Here is a 13,724-nt window from a genome sequence, read left to right on the forward strand (position 1 = left end):
TCTTCTTTTTCTCTCAAATCTACCATGCCAAAGCTCTGCAATTTTTTTAGATTTGCACTTTTCTCCCCCAAATTGTTTTTCGCTATGTTTGTTACGGTGCCGTTCACCGCTATTTTCACATCCGCCGCCGCTTGCCGTCGTGGTATCTTCTTTGTGCCGCCATCTCCCCATTTTTTTCAGTTTGAAGATTGTTTGATTGAAACTTAAGATTGTCATTGAAGATTGATTGATTGAAATTGTTGTTTGGTGGTGATGCAATCGATTTGAGACAGGAATTAGAAAAGAGGGAAAATGTAATTTTAAGATTCTGCAACTTAAGTTTCTGTAATTTTAAGATTCTAATGTTTTAAGATCTATCAGTTTTTCGGAAGAGGTGTTTCATTTTTTTCCATTAGATTTTGTTCTTGTTTGGAAGATCTGCAACGTGAAAATATGCTCGGCGCTGGAATGAACGCAGAGGGATGATGTCGTCACTAGGACGGTGGCGAGCGGCGTAGGGATTGCTAGAGTGGGCGACGATGGCCAAACGGTGATGAGAGGAAAATGAAGCATTGTACTGTGGAGGAAGAGTGACAAAGGAAAGGAAGAAGACAAATTACATGATGTTGTTAAAACTTTTTTTAATTTTTAATCCGGACTGTTGATTAGTTTTTATCCAAGTGTCACTATCTGGGCAAGGTAATGGAAGGAACTTGAGAATAAGGTAATGGAGCATACCTGAACTCGTTTCGGTGCTCCACTCACATAATCACATTACTACTAATAAATAATGATTTAAACAAACATAGAAGTGTTATGGTTTTAATGGAAGGGGCTGTCATAATGGAGAAAATTAGTCCGTAACGGCAAATGTGATTATGTGAATGATTGAGTATCCCCAAGTATTTTTTTATAATAAAATTTTGCTTATTAAAAAAAAAAAGTTGACGTGCAAATTTCATTTGAAACCCTTTTTTTTTTTTACACAATTTGAAACCCTTAAAAAACTTCTATTTTCCTTTTTATTTTTTCTATTTCACTTTGTGGGGGTGTGTAACCAATAGTGTTCATTGTGTTCATTGTATTTTCCTAGAAATAATGTACCGTCTAATCTGACTTGGGATCAATTTTGGCATCAAGTGGTTTCAGACCCCAACCGCCAATTGTCACTGGACCAACTAACGATTAATAATATATTATAAATCAACAAATGGAAGAAAAAAAATACAAGAGATACTCTACCCATTCTGGTAGGACAAGTATAGATGATACTCAATCCCAAGAGCTACGGCTAAAACAAAAGACAATATTGTTGTATATTACTTTTCCCTATACCACCCAAAATGTACGCTATAAGCTAGCTATACAATCCAATGGGTTCACGCACCATTCATAATAAAGGCATGACGAATGAACTTTCTTTGCTAGCAACCATTTCCGCGACACCAATTTTATTCTCTCAATTATATCATTAACATGAATTTCCTTGGCTGAGCAAATTTTCTCATTACGTGCACGCCAAATCATCCAAATCGTTGCGTGCCATATTATCGATATCCCTTTATGCCCCGATTTCCCTTTCTTTAGGTGCAACAAAACTATCATATATAAGACGTATTCTACCAATTCTTGTAAAAGAAGTATAGATATATAGTACTCAAAACCCAAAAGCTATAGCTAAAACAATAGACAATGTTCATATCGTTGTATATTCCTTTTCCGTATACCACTCAAAAAGTTATCTAGCTATACAATCCAATGGGTTCACACACCGTTAATAATAAAGGCATGACAAATGAACTTTCTTTGTTAGCAACCATTTCCACAACACCGATTTTCTCCTCACAATTATCTCATTCACCTGAATTTCCTTGGCCGAGAAAATTTTCTCATTACGTGCACGCCAAATCGTTGTGTGCCATATCATCGATATCCCTTTATGCCCCGACTTCCCTTTCTTTGGGTGCAAGAAAACTATCAAGGAGGGAATGTAAGGTAATCCACACTTCACAATAGTGTCTATTTCTCTTTGTTTGTTAAAATAAAAAAACTATCAAGTAGATTAATTCCATTCTAATTCCCCGTTCAATTTAGGATTAGGATGATCAATACTCTCTTTTTTGTCAAGTGAGCTACACTCTTTTTTTTTTTTGTTACAAAAGTAAGCTACACTCTTTATTTTGATTAAAAAATATTTAAATAATATTATAATTTATTTCATTCAACATTCAAATTTATCACGTTTCAAGCCAATTCTCTTTTACTTATTCCAAAAAAAAAAAAAAATAACAATTCACATTTATATTTTTCCAAAAGTGAAATAAATAAAATAACCATAAAAAAATTAATTAGTAGACTAAACAAAAATAACCATAAAAAACTACAAAGAATACTTTGTAATTCATAAGAAAATATTATCCATCACATACTCAATATAATCACCGAAAGCCTATTCAAATTTAAGCACCATATTTTCTTAAATTTAATTACAAATAGAAAAAATAAACACCAATTACATTCTTGATTAGATAACTTGTCACAATTTTATTTTATTTGAAAAAAATGGAATAAAAAATGATATATAAAAGAACTAAGAGATATATGATAAAGAGAATATAAATGAGATCAAGACAAACAATTTACCTTACATGCTAAAGAGCAAAAGCAAGAAGAATCAATAAGATTTCTATCACATATTTTACAAAGAGAGTTGCTATTGTGACCAATTTTACCAATATTGTTCCTCTTAGGATGTGGTCGATTCCTCTTGTTTAAGAATACAAGATCCGCATAATGGATTGTCAATGCAATCGATGCAGAACTTGTTACGCTCATTTTTGGGATCGTTTGAATGGTCTTCACAAATAGTGAAAAACGTAGTGATTGCCAACAATGTTTGCAACCAGGGCACGTGCATCATATCCTATGCAACAAACACATCAATTGTAATCAGAAAAAATAAGAATAAAAAAATCAAACTTGACATTGTAATTGAAATGAGTAAACTTACCATTCCGATTGTGTAGAATATTGACTCTGGACAGTCAACATAAAATAGTAGTGATTAGAAATTGACAAACAATAATCTATAGGCAGTCAACATAAAATATTGGTGGGTCAACAGAGGCTCATAAACTAAGATAGTTAGACGTAAAACTCTGATTTTTTTTAAAATGAAAATTCATTAAATAAAAAGAAACTAATTATCTACTCCCTCCGGTCTTTAATATAATAGAAGTTTTACTTTTTAAGTTCATTGAATTTCTAATGTATTTGGTCAATAATATAGACCAAATATATTAAAAACTCAATGAACTTAAAAAGTAAAACTTCTATTATATTAAGGACTAGAGAGAGATATCATCAAAAAAAAAAAAAAGACTAGAGAGAGTATAGAAATATATACCAAAATTAACAAGCCATATAGTCAAATGGTACTTTTTAATATTCTATTTTATATGATCTTTTTCTAAATTTATTTTGAAAACTTTATACATTCTTAATATAAGATAAATTTTACTTTTTAGATTCATTGAAAATCTAATGTATCTAGTCCAAATTATTGACTAGATACATTATATTTTCAATGAATTTAAAAAGTAATTTTTTTTTATATTAAGGACCGGAGGAAGTATATACTAAACAATAATATTTTATTTTATTTGATAAGTTTTTCTAAATTTATTTTGGCAAAAATTTATATACATACCAAACAATTATTATATATAATTAATAAAGTCTCAAGATTTAATAGTTTATACTCTAAAATGATACATTTTCCCTATTTTTGCTTTTTTTTTTTTTTTTTTTGCGTCTTCTCGTCTAAGATATTGTCATGTTTTGGATGAGACGTAGCCTCACTTGGAGAAAGGAAGAATAATAAGATGATTATTTTTTAAATGCAAATTTATTAAATAAAAGGAAATTATTAATCTATAGAAAATGTATAACAAACTTTGTAACTTTTAATATTTTATTTTATAACTTGGAAAAATAATAAAAAGATTCCTTTTTATATTCATTAAATAAAAGGAAATTAATAAACTATAGAAAATATATAAAAACCTGACAAGTCTTACCATCAAACGATACCTTCTAAAACAAATATAAAACATATTAAATTTATATATATATATATATATATATATATATATATATATATATATATATATATATATATATATAATGATTATAAATAGTTAAAGTCTCAAAGAATCAAATAGTTTTATAAATTTCTTTAAAATTAAATTAAATTTGAAACAAAGACTAATTTTATCAAGAAGCAAGATCAGAGTAATTGGGCCCAAAGCCCATGAAAACCTCCCCCATCTAAATCCGGTTGATATTTTCTCTTCCCCCCTCCCATGAATCTTTTATACCCCCCAATATTCCAATTTTGCCCTTGCAGAAATATTCGGTTCGCAGAAACCGAAATTTTTCTAGTGCAAATTCAGAGTAAATTTCGGTTTTTAGAAACCGAAATTTGTTTTTAAGGCAAAAAAAAACTTTCTACGAACCGAAGTTTTTTCAAGAGCAAAATTGGAAATTCAAGGGAGATAAAAGATTCATGGGGGGTGGGGAGAGAAAATATCAAATCCGGTTAGTCTCTAGAAGATCATAGTGGGCTAAAAGGTGAGCAAGTTTATTCCCCTCCTCTTTTCTTTTACATGACTAAAGCTACGGTTAACAAAATGCCTCTTAGATTTCTAAATTCCTAAAACTAAATTAGTAAAAACTAGTGGATAAAAGGTGAGCAAATGATGCATTACATTTATAATTTTGATAAAAGATGTGGTTGAACTATTTTATAAATGTGATCAGCCGACAATAGATACTAATATATTTCAACTTGAACAGTTTCAGTTTTAAACTGTGATCATTTTTTCTAAATATAATAAAAATATATTTAAGGTTATAATTGATCATGTGACGGTAAAAGTGATCGTTGATGCACAAGATATGGACAGTGAGCGACATTTGACAGCTTTGGGGCAAAAATTACATCAACGAACCAAATTCAAATCAATAATTGAAGGAATCCTAAGATTATATGGGACTATGATCCGGAGACTGTATAAGACTGTACCATAGAAAGAAGGCTTATAAAAACTAATTTGTAAAAACGCTTTATATGGATGACCTTATGAAAAGTTTTTATAAAGTGTAGGAGTGAGTGAGACAAATCACACTTGAAACACTAGTAGAAAAAAGCTTTTTTACATCTGGCGAAAAACACTTTTTACATCTGAGAAATGTCAGATGTAGGCGCACGAGACTTAGTAAGTATACACGTTTTACATCTGGCATAGTCAGATGTAAAAAAACACTTTTTACCTCTGACCAACGGGAAAATCAAATATTATTTTTTAAAAATTAAATTGGACCTTTTACATCTGACCAAGTCCACCAGATGTGAAATCTTAACTTTTTTTTTTTCAAAAACCTGCATTGTTTTTAATATTTTAAATCTTTTTTTCTTATTAAAAAAAATCTAACCCACAATGCCAACAATATAACATAACTTGCATCAAGAACATAATACTAAAATTCAACATCCGTAGCCAAATTCAACATTCAACATATATATAGTAATAATGTCATTAAAGTATAACCATTGAAATCCAAAATACAAAACATCATAATAATTAATACTAATCCATCCAAAATACAAATTAAAACATCATCATAACTAATCAATTGTAACTTCACACAAACCTAGCTAGCTCCTAATCTTTCCGTCGGCATCATCATAATCTACATCAGGATTATATAGGTCAAGAAAACAAGTTGCCCAACGGTCTCGCAAATCATACAGCTCCTCCTCTGTTAATGTCGTGGGATCATTGAACACCTACAATATGTAAATAACTTAATTCATATGTAAATAACTACAATATGTTAATTAATGTATGGTAAATGAATCATTTATCCAAACAACAGCTAAATGCAAAAGCAAATGTGAATAACACACTGTTTGACCCCTTTCTAGCTAGTGAATCACGCAAGCAACAACCAGCATAGCCATTTAGTGAAGTTTATAGTAGATGCTCAAGAACAACAAATTACTAAGTCATACACTCGTATGCAGGTAAGAAAATCAAGATAAGGCATGACAAGTGACAAGCAACGATTAGTAAGTACAATTGTGTGCTCTAAAACAAATGTTACCTATGCGCTTTCTTGGTCCTAGCTCTAACTGTAATTCTATGATGTATCTCTGTCGAATTTGGATCAAGAGCTGGTTGAGATATCTCCAATCCTTCTTCCCTTACAATCTCAACCTATCTGCAAAACAGATGCCTAATTAATTAATTAATTTGTTCTTTGGGGGGAATATAAAAACAAGATAAAGAATATAAATATAAATATAACATGTATAATACTTACTTTTCTACCATTTCGGAAGGGTAAACAAAGACTACTTAGCAACTTAATGTGACCTAAATTAATATAAGGATAATATCAGTTGCAAAGAAATCATGGTAGTGATTGAAAACTGAAAAGGTTATAATTTAGTCTTTTACATGAAACATAAATATCATATAGCAAAAATGTACAGAACTTCAACTTGAATCAAGACAAGGCAGTCATATCATATGCTATCATATAAACAAATGCATTCAAAAGTCTACTAACAGAGCCAGGGTCAGGTAGTGTAATATTACTCAAACCATTTGTGACTAGAAGATTAATTTGATAAGTCATATACTTACCACTTTGTTTGGTTTCTAGCAGCAATATGTATGGCCTTGCTACTCCAATCAAGATCCCGCCATCCATCCACATTGGCATCGTAATGGATATTACTAACTCTGAGAAATAAAATGTAACCACTCTCTCAAACCTGAATCATATGGTCATCACAATAAATTAGAAGACAACATTTCAATAGCCACACATTGAAGGAACATTGGCTCAACATATGAACAAAAACATAAGCATAAACACAAACAAGTCACAATAGTAATTTCTACAATACTTTTTTGAATGGCCAAATGCAATCACATGTTATGTTAGGTATTGAAATTGAAACAATATAACCAGCCACATAACCGTAAAAGGCTATTTATCATATGCCTCCATTGGTACTCAAGAAAACATGGTCATTTGTGCATACACTTACTCTGTCTCTGTATATGCCTGAATCCAACAGAATCAAAGAAATAGTTAATGAAAAAGAGTGGTAACAGGATCACCAAAGCCATTCATTAGCTTCCGGTGACCTAATGAATAAGATCACCAACCTTGAAACATGAAGTCCATGTTCTGTTAGCTAATAGCAACCAATGCTTAAACTAGAAAATCAATCCAAATTATCCAATCAACAACACTCACATAGAAAGAGACAAAAGAAGTTAACCTGTGAAACATATATGCAATAACTGAGAAAAAAAGCAATACATGTGCTTGTTGTCACCTAATTTAACATAACTGCTAAAGTCATGAATCAACACCAAAAGCAATCAAAAGCAATAACTTACAAAAGAAATCATAGAAACAAATGCAAATAAAAATAAAAATCAAGAAGAAACCATGAAACAACAGCTGGAACTAAAAACTAAAAAGCTACAAGTCCCAAAAACCATCACCTTACCCAAACTACCAGCAGCAAAAACAGATACAGAACCACAAACAAGAGAACCCAAAACCATACTTAAGGGCCAAACCCCAAAAGACAGACGCCAGGAAACCCAAACCAAAGCAGGCCTTCAAGAATAACATAAACTAAGAATCCAATCACTCAAGAACTGAGCAAGAAAGCACATAAAAACCAGTACCATATGCCAAACAACTTTCACGTTATAGTTAAAGCACATATAGTTAAAGCAAGTGGAACTTTCACGTTATTGATACAAAGAGAGTAAAATCGTTAGTTCACTAATATAATTGAAGAATTGTTTTATCAATAAGCCAACAACTACAGACAAGTTTAACACCTTAAAAAAAATATAAATATGAAGAATCCATACCATAATTGTGTTGAAATGTTTTCCAATTAACCAATGTGAAATAGCACAGAAATTTTTCACAGATTAACTTAAACTTAAACTAAACAAAAGTTTTAAAACCAAAACCATACCGTAACAAATATAAACAGAAATTCTTAAACTAAACAGAAATTCTTCATAGTTATATCTGTTAATTGATATGTGAAAATTCTTCCAATTAACCTAAACTTCAATTCAACTAAACAGAAATTTTAGTTTAATCAAAATAGAACAGAAACAGATCTGCAGAGTTCTAAACTAAGAACACAAACATAACATAATTTTAAGAATAGAAATTGAGAAACTAAGAACTAAAATCAAAGAATAAGAGCTAAACTTTACCACTAAACTTTAACACAAACACAAAGAATAAGAGCTAAAACCAAATCAGGTAACAGTTCAGTAGAAACAAAATAAACCACAAACACAAAGAAACAGTTCAGTAGAAACAAAATCAAGTAACAAACCACAAAGAGCTAAGAGCTAAAACCTTCGATTCGTGAGAAACAAGAGTACGTACCTGAATCGATGTGAAAGAGAAAGACAAGCTTCAATTCGTGAGAGTAGAGGCCGGAGAAAGGAGGACAACCTTCGATTCGTGAGAGTAGAGGCTGGAGAATGAAAGACAACCTTCGATTTGGAGTTAGGGTTCGTGAGGGTAGAGGACGACTGCGCGAGTGAGAGAGAGAGGACGACTGCGCGAGTGAGAGAGAGAACGACTGCTGAGATAAGGCGGTGGTGGTGAGTTGATTAAAGGACGGCGCTGAGGTTCAATCTCGTCGCCGGTGGAGGACGGCGCTGGGTTTGCATCGCGAGAGAGAGCTAGGGTTGTATTGTATCGATTTCTTTTTTTTTGTGCGAGTGTTTTTTTGTCTTGCGAGCTGAGAGAGAGATATACGTACATTACCTCTATTCCAAAAATATTATTTTATTTTTTTTATTCAACCTGACTTTTTATATCTGAGGCTAAATATGGCCAGATATATATATGTATTTTAGATAATTTTCACCATAATTACAAGATTGCCACCGCGTTTAGTTATTCATCTGGTATATTGAAGTCAGATGTAAAAAGTCTTGTCTATATATTTTTTACATCTGTGGATATTGAGACCAGATGAAAAGACTACTCCATATAGCGTTTTACATCTGACATATGTTCGTCAGATGTAAAATGCTTAAGTAATATGTCATATTTCTACTAGTGAAAGACCCACATTAATTAGTTTGTGGGGGTCATAACGATTTCAAATACAAATAATGAGTAGATTAGTAAATTGGTCATTGTCTTTGTCGCTCTTAAATAGGTATCTAACTCTATCAATATTTCAAAATAGTTCATGTCTTTGACATTATCCATTTTCTATCAAAATAGTATTGACATTTTCAACTTACTGTCAAATTAGTCATTTACATGACACCAATGTTATTAAAATCGAATCAGCCGATTGAACCAGTTAAACTTTGAACCAAGGTCCAATTCGCCGATTTGGTCGGGTCAAAAGAACCACTGGTGCTAAGAACCGTGGAAAAAAACAAAAAAAAAACTGCTTTGTGGGAGTATTTTTTTTAACGAACAAACAAATAGGTGAGCAAAAATTTACTGCTTTGAGTTGACCTTACACTCCTCTTTATATATTTAATTATCTTTTTGATGTTTACGAAAAAAATGTACAAATAACTAAATTTTGGAAGGATGTAAAGACCAATTTCAGCAAATCTTGCCTTCAATTTCATGTCAATGGACACATTTTTAAAAGGAATAATAGTTCATAAACATTGTGTTGATAAGAAAGAAAAATAACACCAAAGACTAGGAGAGTATAGACCCATATCTCTAATCGAGTTCATGTACAAAATATAATGAAAAAAGTTGTATAAAAAAACTCAATTATGAATTATCACCATTATGGATAGGTACTTTATTGCAATGATGTTCAAAGTTAATTTTTTAAAAGGCCTATTTACTGAATATAGAAAATCTATAATATTTGTTTAATATTGTTATAATGAAATTGAAAGAAAATATAATTAATTTATTATCATGAGAGCATATATATCGATCTAGCTAGAAATTCATCACTAAACAAAACTACTATTCATAGATTCAGGACCTTAAAAAAAAGTGTCATATAAAGTATTTCTTTTCTTTTTGAATTTGGCTTGCGTTTTGAAGTTGATGAACGATTAACATGAAGTATACTTTCTTTGTTGTCTTATTTTTAAATTATTCTTCCTGCTCGAGCGTGTTCGGAGTGTAATAGCTATAAGAGTGTACATAAACTATTATTTTTGTTACCCTTGGCTAATATGAGAAGTGTCCGTTGAGGGGTGAATTTTGGCTGAATCTTAGAGCGTTTGAATCTTAGAGCGTTTGTGCTGTGTGTATTGTGCATTGATCCAGTCCAAAACAGAGTACATAATTTGTTTCTTTGTTCTCATCTCAATAACATTAATTAGTTCACATGTTTTTCTTCAAATGATTTTCTATTTTTTTTAATTATTATGTCAAAGAAAAATGAAATAAGTCTGCACTTTTTTTTTTTTTTTTACGGAAATAAGTCTGCACTTAAATATCATTCGTTTTATTAATTCAATGTGGTACCAATGACCATTTTACAATCATCCCTGATAGAATTAGAACCCGTCGTACCTTAAAATTATTATGTAAATTATTTCCATTGAGTTAACACTTTAAGTCTACTTAAATATCATTTTCGAATGTAAGATAATTTAAGTGCTATAGTGTGTGTAAATGTAAAGAAATAAATTTGAGGAGAAATATATATATATATATATATATATATATATATATATATTAAATTGCTTATTTATTAGATATAGAAAACCTATGATGTTTCTCATATTAGTTAAAAGTTGCTTGCAAAATCAAATGTCAATAAGTAACTTATTACCATTACATTGGCATACATATCGATCTATCTCACTACAAGAAAACAAGTATTTACTGGCGGCCAAAAGCCCTCAGTAATGCACAAATTTCGTCTAAAATGCATGCATTACTGACGGCCTTGGGCCCTCTGCAATTATAAAGAACATTAAAAAAAAGGAGCCCTGTGAGGTATTCCCTTTCTTCTTGAATCTAGCTTACGAAATGAAGCCGATGGACGATTAACAGGAAGGGCACTTTCTTTGTCGTCGTCTTCTTCTTCTTCTTCTTCTTCTTCTTCTTCTTCTTCTACTTCTTCTTTATTATTGTCTTCTTTCTCTTCACCTTCTTCATTTTGTTCATCAATTCCTGCTTCATCTACTTTTTGTTTTAGATTTTGTTCACGCGAACATTTGGCTTTTTCTTTTTGTGGTGATACCTTGATCGATTCCTCTAGCAATCTTTCCATTTCTTCCATTTCTTTTGGGTTTACGGAAAAGCCTCCATTCTTCTTTATATATTCAAACTAGTATCATAAACGCATAATGCAATATTAATTAATTATATTTAAAAAAACGAAAGTACAACAATTGTAATTGGTAAAAAAAAACAAAATTATAATGTCCTTTATTTGCTTCCGATCCGATTTGACTAATAGAAGCGAATGAACTGAAATGGAATAAAATATACTAGTTTTTTATAATTTAAACCGATTAAAATATAATATAAAAAATAATTTTTAAAAAAAAAATATCAAGTAGATTCTGTTCTAATTTCCTGTCCAGTTTAGGATTATGATTTATTTTATTCCACATTCAAATTTATCACGTTTCAAGTCAATTCTCTTTTTCTATAAAAAAAAAAAGTCAATTCTCTTTCATATTTTTCCAAAAGTGAAATAAATAACCATAAAAAAATTCATTTGCAAACTAAACAAAAATACCCATAAAAAAATTATGCATTCACATACTCAATATAATATCACTGAAAGCCTAGTGTTAAAAAAAAAAAAAAAAAAAAATTGGAAGCCTACTGAAATTGAAGCACCATATTTTGTTAGATTTAAATACAAATAGAAAAAATAAACACCAATTACATTCTCAATTAGATAAGATGACAAAGTTTTAGTTTATTTGGAAAAAAATGGAATAAAAAAAAATATATGAAAGAACTAAGAGATATATGATAAAGAGAACAGATAAATGAGATCGAGACAAATACTTTACCTTACATGCTAAAGAGCAAAAGCAAGAAGAATCAATAAGATTTCTATCACATATTTTACAAAGAAAGTTGCTTCTGTGACCAATTTTACCAATATTGTTCCTCTTAGGATGTGGTCGATTCCTCTTGTTTAAGAATACAACTGGACAACTATTGATCACATATGTTTGGATTCCTAGGATGTCCACATGCTTGTAAATTTCAGTGATCTTAACTACTTCATTATATGATGACTTCCTTACCTGTTTTATAATTTCAAGTGTCAAGGTTCAAATTTACATTTCAAAGTTTAAAAAAATAATTAAAATTGCTTTAATGTAACAAATATAAAATGAAGAGAAATTGATATAACACAAAGATACATAGATTGTGGAGATGTTATATAGATATGCTGTCAAATTAATTAACAACACTTACTTGAATTACGTTGTGATCTTTGTGATGAAATTTTATACAAGATGCGCATATTGGATTGTCAATGCAATTGATGCAGAACTTGTTACACTCATTTTTAGGATTGTTTGGATGGGCTACACAAGTTGTAAAAAACGTAGTCATCGCCAACAATGTTTCCAGCCCGGGCACTTGTATCATATCCTAAGCAACAAACGCAACAATTGTAAGACCATGTGCAATGGAAAGAAAAAAGGGTGTTGAAGGAGTGTTTCAACTGTTGAAACCATTGGAGGGAGTGTTGAAAAAATGATGTGGAGGAGTTGGGTGATGAAATGTTTCAACTGTGTTGAATCTGACGCAGTGGCCACGCGGCGGGTTTTGTTTGGTTGCAGCAGGGCGCGTGTGATACACGCGCGGGTGAGGAGAGTGGGCGAGAGTGAAACGCGGAGAGAGAAAGAAATAAGGACACGTGTCTTCGTCTGATTGGCTCTTCGGATTCTTATCACATTAATACTTTGAACTCAATTATCTCATTGCAAATTATTTTTTTATTTTTTTACCAAAATTCGTGATTTTTTTTTCTCTACAAATAGAGACTTGGTTCATTTCATTTGGACACAGAAAAAAAACCAAAATTTTCACTATCTTAATCTATTATTATCTTTCTAATTAGTCTTTCTTTTGAAGTTTTAATCTTTTTTTAGTGAAATGGATCCCAACAATTCTTCTATACGTTATTTGTGTGTTGTTTCGTATTTTAAGTTAATTTACATTGTATTAATTACGTAACTTGTGTGTTGTATTGCATTTTAAGTTAATTTGTATCGTACTAATTACGTTATTTGTGTGATGTATTGCATTTTAAATTAAGAAAATAAAAAAAATATTTAAATAAATTTTGTTAAGTGTATTATTTTAATTTAATTTTAATCGATAATTATAATTTTATTTAATCATAAAAACAAAAATTAAAATTTAAATAAGAATATGAAATAGAAAGTGGTGGGCAGTGGCGGTTTTAGCATACAGCATGCCTGGGCACGTGCCCAGGCTCTGTCCCACCTTTTTTTTTTTTTTTAAATAACATAAAACTGATAAATAGAAAGTAAAAAAAATAAAAAAAACGAACAAGCTGCTTCTCTCTCTCAAAGTCAGAACGCTCGCCATCACCCTCACCGCCGTCGATCTCTCTCAGTCTCAGTTGCCGATCAATCTCCATCTCCCTCGCCTAATCTCTCTCAAAAGTC

At 30.8% G+C, this 13,724-nt stretch overlaps 1 long non-coding RNA gene across 1 annotated transcript; it reads right to left on the minus strand.

Annotated features, from left to right (window-relative positions):
* Positions 1 to 5,716: 5,716 nt before the first annotated feature.
* On the minus strand, positions 5,717 to 8,938 carry LOC123895454. The gene is made up of 4 exons (XR_006804381.1): positions 8,488 to 8,938; positions 6,693 to 6,823; positions 6,148 to 6,264; positions 5,717 to 5,830 (listed from the first exon to the last, which is right to left on the minus strand). It is a non-coding gene; the product is annotated as an uncharacterized LOC123895454 (long non-coding RNA).
* Positions 8,939 to 13,724: the final 4,786 nt, after the last annotated feature.

The sequence above is a fragment of the Trifolium pratense genome, linkage group LG7 (genome assembly GCF_020283565.1).
Source record: "Trifolium pratense cultivar HEN17-A07 linkage group LG7, ARS_RC_1.1, whole genome shotgun sequence".
Lineage (NCBI taxonomy): Eukaryota > Viridiplantae > Streptophyta > Magnoliopsida > Fabales > Fabaceae > Trifolium > Trifolium pratense.